Genomic DNA, 16328 nt, shown 5'->3' with positions numbered 1-16328 from the left:
CTCTGCTGTCTATAACTGGCCCTAATCTTGCCCTAACCAACTTTCTGTTCTTGACATACCTATAGAACGCCTTAGGATTCTCCTTAACCCTATCAGCCAAAGTCTTCTCATGTCCTCTTTTAGCCCTTCTTAGCTCACTCTTCAACTCCCTCCTAGCCAATCTAAAGTTTTCTAGTGCACTACCCGAGCCCACACGTCTCATCCGAACATAAGCCTCCTTTTTCCTTTTAACCAACGAAACAACTTTTTTGGTGCACCACGGTTCCCTAGCCCTACCAATTCCTCCTTGCCTGACAGGGACATACCTATCACGGACTCGCAGTAGCTGCTCCTTGAAAAAACTCCACATTTCAGACGTTCCCAGTCCCTGTAATCTCCTAGTCCAACCTATGCTTCCTAATTCTCTCCTAATAGCCTCATAATTACCCTTCCCCCAGCTAAAACCACTGGCCCGAGGTTCATGCCTATCCCTTTCCATCACTAAGGTGAACGTAACCGAATTGTGGTCACTATCACCAAAATGCACACCAACTTCCAAGTCTAGCACCTGGTCTGGCTCATTTCCCAGCACCAAATCCAATATAGCCTCACCTCTAGTTGGCCTATCTACATACTGAGTCAAAAAACCTTCCTGCACGCTTTGTACAAAAACTGACCCCTCTAACGAGCTAGAGCTATAACAATTCCAATCAATATTAGTAAAGTTAAAATCCCCCATAACAATTACCCTATTACTTTCACTCCTAACCAGGATCGTCTCTGCAATCCTTTCCTCAACCTCTCTAGAACTTTTAGGAGGTCTATAAAAGACTCCCAACAGGGTGACCTCTCCACTCCTATTTCCAATCTCCGCCCATACTACCTCAACAGACAAGTCCTCATCAAACTTCCTCTCTGACACTGTGATACAGTCCCTGACCAATAAAGCTACCCCTCCCCCCCTCTACCTCCTTCTCTACTCCAACTAAAACATTTGAACCCCGGGACCTGCAGCAACCATTCCTGCCCCTGCTCTATCCATGTCTCTGAAATGGCCACAACATCAAAGTCCCAGGTACTGATCCATGCTGCAAGTTCATCCACTTTATTGCGAATACTCCTCGCATTAAAGTATACGCATTTCAAACCCTGCTCCACCCCACCCCTGCGATGCTGTGCATTGCAGTCCCCATCTATGCCCCCCTCACTTTCAACCCCTCTACTCAGGATCCCACCCCCCCTCCGAATCAGTTTAAACCTCCCTGCATAGCCTTAGCAAATTTACCCCCCAGGATATTGGTCCCCCTCTGATTCAGGTGTAGACCATCCCTTTTATAGAGGTCCCACCTTCCCCAGAATGAGCCCCAATTGCTCAAGTACCTGAACCCCTCCCTCCTGCGCCAACCCCTCAGCCACGAGTTCAAACTTTCCCTCTCTCTATTCCTCTCTAAACTATCCCGTGGCACAGGCAAGAGTCCGGAGATAACCACTCTATCAGACTTGGCCTTTAGTTTCCACCCCAACTCCATAAACCTCTGCTTAATATCCCCTTCCCTTAACCTCCCTATGTCATGTGTCCCCACATGAACTATAACTTGGGGTTGATCTCCCTCTCCCCTAAGAGTCCTGAATACCCTTTCTGATACATCCCGGACCCCAGCCCCTGGTAGGCAACACACCAGCCCTGAGTCCCTACCTTCCAACTCTCCTATCTGTCCCCTTAACTGTGGAGTCCCCAATCACTGGGCCCAATCTTTTACAGCCCCTAACCACCTGAGCTTTCACACTAGGCTCACCCCCAGAGACCTGCTCCCTTTGGCTATCCCCAGTTGATTCCTCCTCAACTGTAGCCTCCAGGACCGAAAACCTATTTTGGAGGGGAACAGCCCCAGGGGATTGTCCCCTCGATTGCTTCTTTCCCCTCTTCCTGGCAGTGACCCAAGACTCATTTCTAGGAGTGACTATCTCCTTATAACTCCTATCAATTTCCACCTCCGCCTCCCGAATTATGCGAAGTTCCTCTAATTCCACCTCCAGCTCCTTTACACGCTCCTCCAGAAGCTGCAATCTAACACACTTCCTACAAGTAAAATCACCTGAAACACTACTAGATTCCCTCACCACATACATCCCACAGGAGATGCAGCTTACTGCCTGAACTGCCATCCCTGAAGCAATTACCAGCAGAAAAATATAAATAAAATTTAAAAAACTTCCCCCACACTTATAATTAGGTTAGAGGAGGTGGGAGGGTGGGATTCTCTACCAGTGTAGAGGATCGGGTATCCTCTCTACACTAATTTATAGGGTTAGGGGCCCGAGAAAAACAAACTACAACTACCGGCAAGCGTCCTAGTGACGATTTCCGGTTTCTAACTAATTTAAAAAAACCGCCGAAACTCGCGACTTTAAAACTATAAATAAAAAGTTAAACAATATAAACAGAAAAATGTACCTTTTTGCTGCCTCCTCTCACGCCCAAAAATCGCTGCCTCTTGATACTGCTCCTCAGGAACAGTTTTTACGTGAATTTTTACTCCAATTTTACTCCAGTTTTTACATGAATTTGATACTTAGAATTTTTTTGGGAGAATCCCAATCCATACTTAAGACGAGCAACATATGTAAGGTTAAGTTTGAAAACTGGAATACACTAATGTAGATATTTATCTCATACAATGTTGTTGACTGTCAGCAATTTGCATTTTTAACAGAATGGCAAGTTAATATATTATTAAAACTGTAAATTGACTTCTTCATTTCCAGGATGATGAGCTTTTAAAAGCAAAATACTGTGGATGCTGAAATCTGAAACAAAAACAGAAAATGCTGGAAAATCTCAGTAGGTCTAACAGCATCTGTGAAGAGAGAACAAAGCCAATGTTTTGTGTCTGGATGACCCTTCATCAGATTAGTTTTTAACTGTGGATTTTCAAATTCATTTTAAATGATCTTAAAATGCTCCATCATCAAAAGTCCCTGAAGTAATATTTTATCTAACAATACAAATTAAAGGAAATGGTTGACTTCATACTATATTGGTAACTTGTCTGGGGGCTTGTTATAATAGACCAACTATCCTCTCATAATTGTAAAAATTTTGCATTCCTTTAACCATAAATATTTAACTGTTAAGTGCCCTCAGGGTATCTGAAAACGCTTCTCCCCAGTGAAGGAATTCAATTTACCTTTTGACTTTCTGCTTACATTTGGAGTTTGTTTTGAAAAATTACCTACATCATAAAAATCATATTATAAAAAGAATATCATTTTGGAGAAAATGCAAAAGAAATTAACTGGCAGGGTATCAGAACTATCAGGAAAGATTGAACAGTTTGAAGCTTTTTTCTTTAGAACAAAGAAAATGTAGGGATGACCTGATAGAGGATATCTGAAATTACGAATGGCTGGACAGGGTAGTAGCATAGAGAATGTTTCCACTTGTGACAGAATCCAAAAATAGGTGCCATAAATATAAACTGAATACTAATAAATCCAATAGGGAAATATGAAGAAATTTCTTTATTCACAGAATGGTTAGAATCTGAACCTTGCTACCTACCATAGGAAGTGGTATTTCAAGTAACTTAGATGCTTCTAAAGGAAACAACCTGAGAACATGAGAGAAAAGAGTAAAATATGCTGAAAGGTTGAGATGAGTTGGATACAATGCGAGGAGAATTTGTGTGGAGTTTAAATACCAACAGAATTGGGAGAACTGGCCTCTTTCTGTACCATATGTGATCCTGTGTAAAAAATATGCAAACACATGTACAGGAATTCATTTTATGTATGGCTTTCTTAGAGAGAATAAAACACTGGGATGACTTTTTGCTCCAGTTTCCAGAGGCATCACAGCTAGTTTTGTGCAAGATACATAAATTATATATTGTACAATATACAAATAGCTTCAATAGCAAAACCATCTGCATTGGACCCACACATCTAGAGGTAGGTCTCATTGTACTTATTGAAGACCTCAGTATTGTTTAGATAGCAGGATCAGTGCAGCCACTGCATATATTGAGCAGAAAAATAAAATGCCAATATTCTGCCTTCTCAATCTTTTTCTAAATCAGTGAAACGCTGATCTAGTAGATTGTGCAGAAAAATATGTTGTTTGTTCAAAAATGACCAATATGATTTGCTAAAGGTTGATGCTCCAACAAGCAGATGAAAAATGACAGGCTGGGTAATGGATTTTTGGAAATGTTTTCAACATAAGCACAATTATTCAGTTTTGACAAATGCATTATAATTCTGGGTTCTTGTTTACCATGCATTTTTAAACAGCATATTCTTCAAACATTATTTAGTGTTTGGATAGAACAAAAAAAATTACATCAAAAAATTTGTGCATCCTCACTTCTGACAGTGCTAGGTAAACTATATGGATTCCCTGGAAGCAGCAGACAATGCCATGGATTACTCCCCATCAAGCATTTAACAATGGTATCAATGAGGAAGCCCACACAGCTTAGACAGGTAAACAGTAATTCTCATTGGCAAACTGGCACTACTCAATGAAGTTTTCTCTCACATGTACCAAAAATGCCAAATTTGATATCATCACTATTTCTACCTTGCATTCAGCAATAAAAATACAATAGAAATATTGAGTGAGATTGTATTTCCAATCACTACTTTTCTCTGAAGTGATTGAACATTGTAAACATGAAGTGCAGGCCAAGCATCCCCTCCTCTGAGACTGTGTCGTGCACCAACAACAAAGCTAAGTCCTACCCCTTGCTCTCTTTGACTCTCGATCTCTCTCTCTCCAGGCCATGGACTTCGACCTGTGGCTGTTTTGCTGAGTCTGGAAATCCAACCTTGAACTGGGCAGTGATGCCTCCACAGCTGATCTGCATGCAGTGTCTCTGAGCCCAACCCCATCATCCTGGAACTGTAGAATGATATGGGTCCCAACATCATCCACCTCAAAACCCTCAATATATCCTTCCTGCCTAAAATCCATGGGTTAGAGTGGCTTAGGTGAAATAATGGTTTAGTGAGTGCATAAAAATAATGATATTTTTACAAAGTACTTAAAAAACAGATTTTTATATTTTTTGATCTGCACCACACATCTAATAATTTCATACTGCATGTTGCTATACTGCTTTATCACTATTTGGTTTTTGTTGGTATGAAAGGTTGTGTTAATTTTCAGTGATAAAATAGAATCATATTGGAAAATAGTTCGGGAAGTTGACTTCGATAGTGTTCTCAATGAGATTTGTCAGTTTTAGGAAATTATATACTTATGAACAATGTCAGCATTGAATTCATTCATGCCATTCATTCATTCATTCATTCATTCATGCAGGAACCTGGAGTGGGAGGGTGAGAATCCGGTCGTTATGGTACATGTGGGTGCCAACGACGTAGGCAAAATGCGAACTGAGGATCTGGGGAGGGAGTATGAGAAGCTGGGAATGGAATTAAAGAGTAGAACCGACAAGGTGGTTATCTGTGGGCTACTGCCTGAACCAAGTGCAGACGGGCGTAGGGTTGATAGGATAAAGGAAGTGAATGGGTGGCTCGGGGATTGGTGTGGGAGGAATGGGTCTGAATTTATGGGGCATTGGCATCAGTATTGGGGTAGGTGGGACCTGTTCGGGCGGGATGGGGTTGGTCTGAACCGTGCAGGGACCAGAGTGCTGGCGAATAGAGTAAAGAGGACTGTAGACAGGGCTTTAAACTAATTGGGGGGGGGGGGGGGGGGGGGGGGTGCGAGGGTAGGTGACATTATGGGGTCTAAAGTTGAGGAGAGGGTACAGGTAAGGGAAAAGGCCGAGGATGTCCCAATAATAGAGGGAGTGGGGGGCGTGAGTATGGTTGGTGGCGTTATGGCAAATAGGGTCCAGGTGAACAAAGAACAAAGAACAACCCAGCACGGGAAACAGGCCCTTCGGCCCAACGAGCCCGCGCCGCCGCATCGCCCTACACCTATTCTACCCTGCATGTCTACGAATGGGACCCTACTCAGTCAGATTCAGGGAAGAAATAGTGTCAATTTGGTGGAAACCAATTAGCCTAAGAGCACATCTTTGGGGTGTGGGAGGAAACCGGAGCGCCCGGAGGAAACCCACGCAACCACAGGGAGAATGCGCAAACTCCCACAGACACAGGCCCAAATCCATGTATCTGCACAGCTAGCAGTGCTAGTCACTGAGCTGTTGCGGTGCCCGTCTATCGGTCCAGGATCAAGCACACACACCGACATGAAGTACTAGGCCACTCCTGGACTTCCAAGAGCAGCCCACGCACAACCTGCCGTGTGCATGCCCCTCGCTTGACACGAGGTGGACCTCCACCTGTGGAATAAAGACAAAACATATTAGTTATACAGCCTGCCCTTCCGGTGTCTCCCGAGGTTTACCCTATTTAATAGCCCCTACCATATCCCTCCATTCCCGTTTCACTCATATGCCTATCTAACTGCATCTTAAACGAGTCCAACGTGCCTGCCTCCACCACCCTACTCGGTAGCGCATTCCAGACCCCCACAACTCTCTGTGTAAAGAACCTTCCTCTTACCTCCAAATTATACCTCCCCCCCCTCACCCTTAATTGATGACCTCTTGTGTTCGTACCCAGTCTAGGGAGCAGTCTCTCACTATTAACTCTATCTATTCCCTTCAGTATCTTATATACCTCTATCATGTCCCCTCTCAATCTCCTTCTTTCCAAGGAGAATAGCCCCAGTCTCTTCAGTCTCTCCTCGTAACCCAGTCCCCCCATGCCAGGCAACATCCTGGTAAACCTCCTCTGCACCCTTTCCAGAGACTCCACGTCCTTCCGGTAATAAGGTGACCAGAACTGGACGCAGTACTCCAAATGCGGTCTAACCAACGTTCTGTATAACTGAAGCATTAGACGGCAGCTTTTATACTCTAAGCCCCTTCCTATAAAGGCTAACATCCCATAAGCCTTCCTAACAACGTTCTCCACTTGTGACACAACCTTCATGGATTTGTGGACCTGCACTCCCAGGTCTCTCTGTACATCTATACTCCTAATCGGCCTACCTTTTATCACATAACTCCTCTCTGCATTATTCCTTCCAAAATGCATCTGGGATGAAGGCACTTTATCTGAATGAACGAAGCATTCGGAATAAAGTGGATGAGCTGGTGGCGCAGATCAGCACAAATGGATATGATCTGGTGGCCATTACAGAGACGTGGCTGCAAGGTGACAGGGACTGGGAGCTGAATGTCCAGGGGTATCAAGTGTTTAGGAAGGATAGGCAGGAGGGAAAAGGGGGGGCGTAGCTCTGCTGATTAAGGAAAGCATCAGGGTGGTAGCAAGGGATGATATTGGAGCCAAGGAGCAGAAAGTGGAATCGTTGTGGGTAGAGATTAGGAACAGCAAAGGGAGGAAGACGTTGGTGGGTGTTATCTATAGGCCCCCGAATAATGATCTGGAGGTGGGGCAGGCTGTTAACGCGCAAATAAGTGCAGCGTGCAGGAATGGGACGGCCGTAGTTATGGGGGATTTCAATCTACATATAGATTGGTCAACCCATGTTGGACGCGGTGGGCTCGAGGAGGAGTTCTTGGAACGCTGCCGGGATAGTTTCCTGGAACAGTGTGTGTTGGAGCCGACGAGGGAGCGAGCTATCTTGGATCTGGTGTTATGTAATGAGGCGGGTAGAATTAGGGACCTTGCGGTGAAGGATCCTCTTGGGGAGAGTGATCATTGTATGGTGGAGTTTCTGGTGCAGATGGAGGAGGAGAAAGTGGGTTCCCAGACACACGTCCTTTGTTTGAACAGAGGGCAGTATGGTAGGATGAGAGAAGAATTGGCGAATGTGGACTGGGGGAGCATGTTGGAAGGTAGGTCTGCTGAGGAGCAGTGGAGGATCTTTAAGGAGATCTTTCTTGGTGCTCAGCAGAAATTTATTCCGATGGTCAAAAAGAGCAGTAGGAGGAGAGGTAATAAGCCGTGGATAACGAAGGAGGTGAAGGAAAGTGTTAAATTAAAAGCAGAGGCGTTTAGAGTAGCTAAGAGTAGTGGGCGAGAAGAGGATTGGGAGAGGTTTAAATGTCAACAAAGATTGACAAAGAAGATGATAAAGAAGGGTAGGAGAAACTATGAAGCTGGGCTAGCGCTTAATATAAAAAAGGATAGCAAGAGTTTTTATAAATATATAAAAAGGAAGAGGCTGGCTAGGGTGAGCGTTGGTCCCTTAGAGGATGAGAAGGGGGACTTAGTGGTAGGGGATGGGGATATGGCTGAGGTCCTGAATAACTTTTTTGTTTCTGTCTTCACGGAGGAGGACGTGAGTAATTTGCCGGGTGTTAGAGATGGAAAGGTGGTAGGACTGGAGGGTCTTAATGACATTACTGTTACGAAAGAGGCAGTGCTCGACAGACTGGAGGGGCTGATTGTGGACAAGTTGCCAGGACCGGATGGAATGCATCCAAGGGTTCTGAAAGAAATGGCGGCGGTGATAGTGGATGCCTTGGTGGTTATTTTCCAGACGTTGCCGGATTCCGGGGAAGTGCCGGAAGATTGGAAAGCGGCTAATGTTACGCCGTTGTTTAAGAAGGGTGCCAGGCAAAAGGCAGGGAATTATAGGCCGGTTAGTTTAACGTCTGTTGTAGGTAAAATGTTAGAATCCGTCATCAAGGAGGAAATAGCGAGACATCTTGAGGGGAATTGCTTGATAGAGCAGACGCAGCATGGTTTCGTTAAAGGGAAGTCGTGTCTGACAAATTTACTGGAGTTCTATGAGGATGCGTCTAGGGCGGTGGATAGAGGAGAGCCGGTGGATGTGGTCTTTCTTGATTTTCAGAAGGCGTTTGACAAGGTACCTCACAAGAGGTTATTGCAGAAGGTCAGGGGACATGGAGTTGGGGGTAGGATGTTAGCGTGGATAGAGGATTGGTTGTCAAATAGGAGGCAGAGAGTGGGGGTCAATGGGTGCTGTTCGGATTGGCGGATGATGACTAGTGGAGTGCCCCAGGGGTCGGTGCTGGGGCCTCAGCTATTTACCATTTATATAGATGATCTGGTGGAGGGAACCGAGTGTAGGGTGTCGAAATTTGCTGATGACACCAAGATTGGTGGAACGGCAAATTGTGCAGAGGGTGTGGAGAGTCTACAGAAGGATCTAGATAGGCTGGGCGAATGGGCCAGGAAATGGCAAATGGAATTTCATGTTGGCAAGTGCGAGGTGGTCCACTTTGGTAGGAATAATGGTAGGAAGGATTATTACTTACATGGAGAAAAACTGCAGCAGGCGACGGTGCAGAGGGACCTTGGGGTCCTTGTGCATGAGTCACAAAAACCCAGCTTGCAGGTGCAGCAGGTGGTCAGGAAGGCGAATGGGATGCTGGCCTTCATAGCGAGGGGGATTGAATATAAAAGTAGGGAGGTCTTGCTACAGCTGTATAGGGCATTGGTGAGGCCGCAGCTGGAGTACCGTGTGCAGTTTTGGGCGCCGTACTTACGCAAGGATATTTTGGCCTTGGAGGGAGTGCAAAGGTGGTTTACTAGGCTGATACCGGAGTTGAGGGGGTTGAGCTATAAGGAGAGGCTGAAGAAACTAGGCTTGTCTCGTTAGAGTTTAGAAGAATGAGGGGAGATCACATTGAGACGTATAAGATGATGAATGGGATGGATAGGATAGAGGTGGAGAGACTCTTCCCGCTCAGAAAGGATAGTAGGACTAGGGGGCACAGCCTCAAGATAAAGGGGGGGCGGTTTAGAACGGAGTTGAGGAGGAACTTCTTCACTCAAAGGGTGGTGAATCTCTGGAATTCTCTGCCCGTTGAAGTGGTGGAGGCTACCTCGCTAAATATTTTTAAGACGCGGGTTGATGGGTTTTTGATAAGAGAGGGGATTAGGGGTTATGGGGAGAGGGCGGGAATGTGGAACTGAGCCACGACAGATCGGCCATGATCTTATTGAATGGCGGGGCAGGCTCGAAGGGCTAGATGGCCTACTCCTGCTCCTATTTCTTATGTTCTTATGTTCTTATGTATGCAGCACAGGGAATAAAACTTGCTTTATTTTCACCCAATACCATCTGCAAGGCTGCAATCAGGATTCAAAATGTTTGCCAGTCACCTGAATGGGTGCAGCTCGTGATGTTGAACACCATTCAGGGCAAAGTCAATGAAAACAACCCAAAATGGGCAATAAATATTACTTTCCCACACATTCTCAGAGCATATGTAAAAAAAATGCGAAATTTGACTTTCGCCATAACAGCCACAAAGTCAGCAGAATGGCTGTGCAACACCCATCTAACTGAAGCAGCTTTGAGTGGCCTGAACCAATTTCAGATGTGTGCCTCTTTCACAGGAAAGCAAAAATCAATGGAGGAAAGAAGTCACCAATAGCTACACTTGGGGTTGGAGTATTGATGAAAATATATTCTCAGTGCACTTCCCATTTTCTCCTTCACTAATCATTCTTCTTCTCTTTCATATTCCCATTGCATCCATAACGTTTCACTTTGCCACTGCCTATTCCTCTTCTTCGCATTGCCTCACTCGTACTAGTCCTAGCCCCTTTTCCGTTTAAATACTCAACTCCAGTATTCTCCCCTCATTCACGTTTAACTATCTATCCCCCACTCCTATTTCCTCCATTTAAGGTGAGTTATGAAGTCAGAGGTCCCCATACTCTAAGTCACTTTCATTCTTCCCCTCCTTCTGCCAACTTCTCTTCTTATCAGATTACTTCAAAAAATTTTCTTTTGCTTACCAAATTTAATCCTTAAATAAGTACGATTTATGATTTAGCTATTTGCCATTTGAAGTTATGCTAAATGGAAGATCTACAATAAACGTTGCTCTGAATGTTCAATTACTGATTGCAAAATAAAAGCTTAATAATCGGGATGTGACCTGTGGCACTAAACTATTAATCAATCAGCAAGAAGGCTACGATTCATGTTGACGTAAAAACGGAAGCAAATGTTCTTATCAGACAAATGTATTTCTACCTCTGGAAACTGAATTTGTCTCCATACAGCCGAACAGATGATGTTCTGTTTTGCTCCAAAAGTCCTTAATGGAAGGAATTGGTGCAATACGCACCCATTATCTTATGAAAGTAAGTCAATAGAAAATAAAACACGTTTTGGCACCAAATAACATTAAATTGGTAGTTATACTCATAGCTGTACAAGGACGTTTTTGTGAGAAATTGAATATTTACTCTTGTGTCTTCATAGGATTAGAGCTAACCAACAATGTTGAGAGAAAATAAAGCAAGTTTTATTCCCTGTGCTGCATACTTCCCTCAATTCTGACCTTGTTCAAGAATGGAAAAGTATATCATTTCCTAATACTGACATACCTCACTGTCAACATTATCAAAGTCAACAAGAAAATCTTACAACACATTTTGATATTTACTGATTTACAAAATTATTATATTGTGAAATGTGGAATGGTTGATATTAATGTTAAATTTTGTTCACATAGGTATTTCTCAATAGCTAATCTAATTGAAAGACTTTACATTCCATCCATCACATATTTCACAATAGACAAACCGCATCTCCAGCATGTTAGCAAGCAATTTCATTTACTGATGAGTTTGCTACTAAAAATGAAAAAACTGTTCAGATAAATAATCATTCAGAATGTAGCAAAAGTACACTGTATAAAAAGAATATGTGACATGAAAGGAACACAGGATTTAGAATTTGAAAATACCTCACCAAGGGAGATCAAAATTGTACATAAGTGTGGCACCAAATGCTTTCTAACTGAAAACTGACTACTGAAAGCTAATCTGCATCAATTTGAAATGAAAACACAAACTGAACTATAAAATGCCTTTACTGATGTAAAATATCCTTTCCCTGCAGTGTATAGTTAAAGAAAAAAACTCAACAGGAATAAAAGCTTGACACATCTTTCATGCCAAGTATCAATTTTAAAACTATTTGTTCCATAACTGGAAGCTTCCTCTCTGCAGTGTCACTCATTGTTACACTGAAGGGACCACGATTTCAGTACTGACAGATCTTTGTTAAAAAAAAAGCTACTTATTGTATCTGTGATTCTTACCTTCAGACGGGAGGAAGAAATCAGACAAACAGATAATGTAAACAGCCAGAGCAATTGTTATTATTTTCACAAGGACCATTCTTGCCATTGTTGTTTCAGCACATGGTTGGAGAGCAATAAGTTCTAGTCTGTCTGCCTGTGGCAAGTTCCTTCCTCTTTCTGTTCAATTCCACTAAGGAAGGGGGCGGCAACAAAACTTTATGGTGATTATTAAAAGTTTGATTTGTTAGAAAAGTACAAGTTTGGATAGCAGTGTGCAACATGCCATGAATCTGTACAATATTTAAAGTGTAATATATAAATACTGTATTCAAATCCCAATGGCTGTTATTTAAAGAAATGAAAAGCAGTTTCCCATGGAACCAGAAGGACCAAGATTCAACTTCTGATTTTAGCTGATCAGTCGCTGATTGCAGTTAGCATGATAAAATGATTTGACACAGTTGGGAGCCTTGGACTGAGTAGTGATTGCAAGCACTGTTTTGAACATGAACACAAAACCAAGGGTGGCGTGACTGCAGCACTTGAAGAGCACACAATGAATGACAGTGCTATTGTTTGGATGAAACATTCAGCTACTTGCAGAGATAAATGTAAACCATCACATGCTGTTTGTGGAAGAGCAGGGAGTTGTCCTGATCTTCTGACTAACTTTCTTCCTTCATGCAAAACCAAAGGAACAATAGTTTATCTGGTAAACAGATAATAGATTATTTGATTTGATCTATTGTCACATATATTAGTATACAGTGAAAAGTATTGTTTCTTGTGTGGAAGAAAGTGGAAGAGAGAATGTCCAGGGTGCGTGGGGTCCTTAATTATGCTGGCTGCTTTGCTGAGGCAGTGGGCAGTGTAGACAGAGTCAATGGATGGGAGACTAATTTGCATGATGGATTGGACTACATTCATGATACTTTGTAGTTCCTTGTGGTCTTGGGCAGAGCAGGAGCCACACCAAGCTGTGATACAACCAGGAAGGATGCTTTCTATGGTGCATCTGTAAAAGTTAGTAAGAGTCATAGCTGACATGCCAAGTTTTCTTAGTCTTCTGAGAAAGTAGAAGCTTTGGTGGGTTTTCTTAACTATAGCGTCGGCATGGGGGGTCCAGGACAGGTCATGGGTGATCTGGACACCGAAAAACTTGAAGCTTTTGACCCTTTCTACTTTGTCCCTGTTGATGTAGACAGGGGCATGTCCTCCCTTATGCTTCCAGAAGTCAATGATAATCTCCTTCATTTTGTTGACATCGAGAGAGAGATTATTGTTGCCGCACCAGTTCACCAAATTTGGTTAATAGTTTAATAGATTATCTGGTATTTCATATGTATCATATGGGGTTTTGCTGTGAACCATTTTGCTGCCACATTTATCGTAATAATGACTGTGCTTTAAAAGTGTTCAATTGATTAGAAATACAGGGTGGAATTTTATGGCCCCTCCCACCCACGAGATCTTCTGGTCCTGCCAAAGTCAATGAAGTTTTGAATGGACTGCCACATTCGCCCATTAAAAAACTTCCAAGTAGTTGGGATGAACTTGCCATTTACCAATCATGATGATTTTAGGATGGACTTCCCTCGAGTATAAATCTTCTCACTCATCAACAGAATGGCTACTTCCACTTTTATTTTCTTCGCCTTCTTGAACCGTTGCAGTCCATGTAGTGTAAGTGCATATACAGTGCTGTTAGGGAAGGAGTTCCAGGAATTTGATCCAGCAACAGCGAAGGGACAGGAATATAGTTGAACTTCAGCATGGTGTGTAACTTAAAGGAAAATTTGCAGGTGACAATGCTCCCATGTTTCTGTTGTCTTTGTTCTTCTTGGTCAGTGTTGTCCAATATGCTTACTGCTTGCCACATGTGGTAAACAGATGTTGTTCATTTTTAGAACAAGATAATACTGAGTTGTATTAAAGTTGCAGCAGTTGATAAGAGTACGGAGATCAGTCACTGGACATCTTGTCATCCATCCCTGAATGAACAAGAAAGAATCAACTATGTTGCTGTTAGACAACATAGGGCCCTATTTTACCATTTTGATTCTAAGTGCTGGGCGGACTTGAAACTGGAAGTGTTTCAGATCCGACCTTTAGACCCATTCTCAGATACCCCACACGCACTCTGCCTGAAAAAATTTCAACGATTTTGAATCGCGCTGCAGAAGCCTGTGGGCAGGGCTTAACGCACCTGAAATCCTGCAGCTCTGATCAGAGCCTCCAGCTGTGCATGCACAGAAAAAAATGATAGAATGCAGCTCCCCTGCCACATCCGCCCCACGCTGGATAATGCTTCTCCTGACCTCCACAGAGACTGCCCCCACCCCACAACATTACTGACCTCTTTACACCCCATCCCCTCTGCCACCCAAACCAATTTCAGATCCCTCTCCCCCATCCACCCTCCTCCCCCCACCGATCTCAGGCAAAATGGCAGCAGACCCCTCCTTCCCCCTCACTGATCTCAGGCAGAGTGACAGCGGAACCCCCCTGCCCTCTCACTGATCACAGGCAGAGTGGCAGTGAGCCCCCAACCACCCAACAATCTCAAACAGGGAGCCGTCGGTTACCTCCTCACTAACTGGAGTGCCCAAATTGGACTTTTGTGGAGCATGTCTGTTTCGCACTGATTTTGGATGGACAGTGCTGGTAAGGTTGGGCTTGCAGCCCATTAAGTCAATTTAAATGCATGCAAATGCATTTAAATGGCCATCTAGCCTGTTTCAGGCACAGTCCCGATTCTGGCATTTTCGGGCCTTGGTAAAGGGGGAACCAGCATGCAGGCGGGCGCAAATTGCACTACTCACCTCATGCCCACATTTACCAAGTTTTTGCACCCAAAAATGGGTGCAACTTGATGGTATAATCTGGCTCATAGTCACACATTGGTCAGGCTATAGTTGTTTTTTTGAAAATAGCTCAGCTGTCACGTTTCTGGTGACATGGAAGCTGAAGGACCACTTGCTCAATGAAAAAAGAAAAATAGTTCGCTGTTTGAGACTTTTACTGGGAGAGATTTGGATCTCTCTTCAGGTAATTTGTAGCCTGTTCTGGATTGGGAAGGTTTCCCATTACCTACGAGTGATTCCGGTATGTTTCTTCAAAAATTTCTTTATTTAAATGACAGTACATTCCAAGTTTCTAGATGAGTACTTCTCTCTTGGTCAAGCTGTTCCAGCTTATCTTTTCAGTCTCTTGCTCATTATTGCTGATATCACTGTTACATCATCATACATATCACTATTCCTTACCATAACTATTAACCTATTATTCTACATTCCACCTCCCCCCGCCCCAAAAAATCTCAACTTTAATAACTATCTTAAACTATTAATTTTACATTTTCAGACTTCTATAAACCCCCTGTACAATTGCAGATTCTATCCAATTCCTACCCTTCCCCTGTCTCCTTCTTCATAAAGGGCTTCAATCTCCCACAGCATTCTCAGCTCTTTGAGAGGACATTTTGGACAAATGCAATCACTCATTTTTTCCCAGGAAGACAAACACATTGATGGATCAGAATTACAGCTGAAAGCCCTGGCTATTGCTAACCTGCATATCGTTGGACTGTGGGGGGAAACCGAGGTATCTGGAGGAAATCCACACAGAAATAGGGAGAACACACAAGCTCCACACGGTCACCCAAAGCCAGAATTGAACCTGAGACCCAAATCCCTGCCGCTGTGATGCAGCAGTGTTAACCACTGTGCCATTATGTCCCCCATTGATTTACACCGCGTGATATCAAGAAACGGCTGAAGACGCTTGCTGCTACAAACATTATGGACCCTGACAACATTCTGGCAATTGAACTGAAGACTTGTGTTTCAGATTTGCTGTGCTCCAACCAAGCTGTTCCATTACAGCTACAATACTGGCATCTACCCAGCAATGTGGATTCCACACATCAAACTCCTGTTAAAAGTTGTCACAAAGAAGGGCATAAATGAGTTCAGGAAGCGGCTTGTCCTGGAGCTGGAGGATTGCAGCTTTTTCTCTGAATGTGTCCAAAAGTAATACTGAGACAATGGTGATTCTCATTTTTGATGACACTTTTTATTTTTAATCAGAATTCTGTGTCTTGTACACAAAGCAGTACAAATTCAACCCAGCCAATTACCAATCTAATCTCAATCATTAGTAAAGAAATGGAAGGGGCCATCAACAGTAGGAACAAGTGGCACTTCTCAGCAATGACCTATGCATTGATGTTCAATTTGAGTTCTACCAAACCCATTCAGCTGCTGACCTTAATACAGCCTTATTTCAAGTTTAGACAAAAGAGCTGAATTCCAAAGGTGAGGTGAGAAT

General features: G+C 43.4%; 1 protein-coding gene across 1 annotated transcript in view; it reads right to left on the bottom strand.

Annotated features, from left to right (window-relative positions):
• The window catches only part of LOC145349863 (uncharacterized), a 64433-nt gene extending 61955 nt beyond the window's left edge, over window positions 1-2478 (bottom strand). The window contains exon 1 of the mRNA XM_080198469.1: window positions 2435-2478. The gene's annotated coding sequence lies outside the window, so the exon portion shown is untranslated. The remainder of the gene's footprint in view (window positions 1-2434) is intronic.
• Between the last annotated feature and the right edge of the window lie 13850 nt (window positions 2479-16328).

Source organism: Carcharhinus amblyrhynchos, chromosome 1 (assembly GCF_965287045.1).
Source record: "Carcharhinus amblyrhynchos chromosome 1, sCarAmb.v2.hapA, whole genome shotgun sequence".
Taxonomy (NCBI): domain Eukaryota; kingdom Metazoa; phylum Chordata; class Chondrichthyes; order Carcharhiniformes; family Carcharhinidae; genus Carcharhinus; species Carcharhinus amblyrhynchos.
The sequence above is the reverse complement of the archived record's forward strand: the minus strand, read 5'-3'. Positions and strand labels throughout refer to the sequence as shown.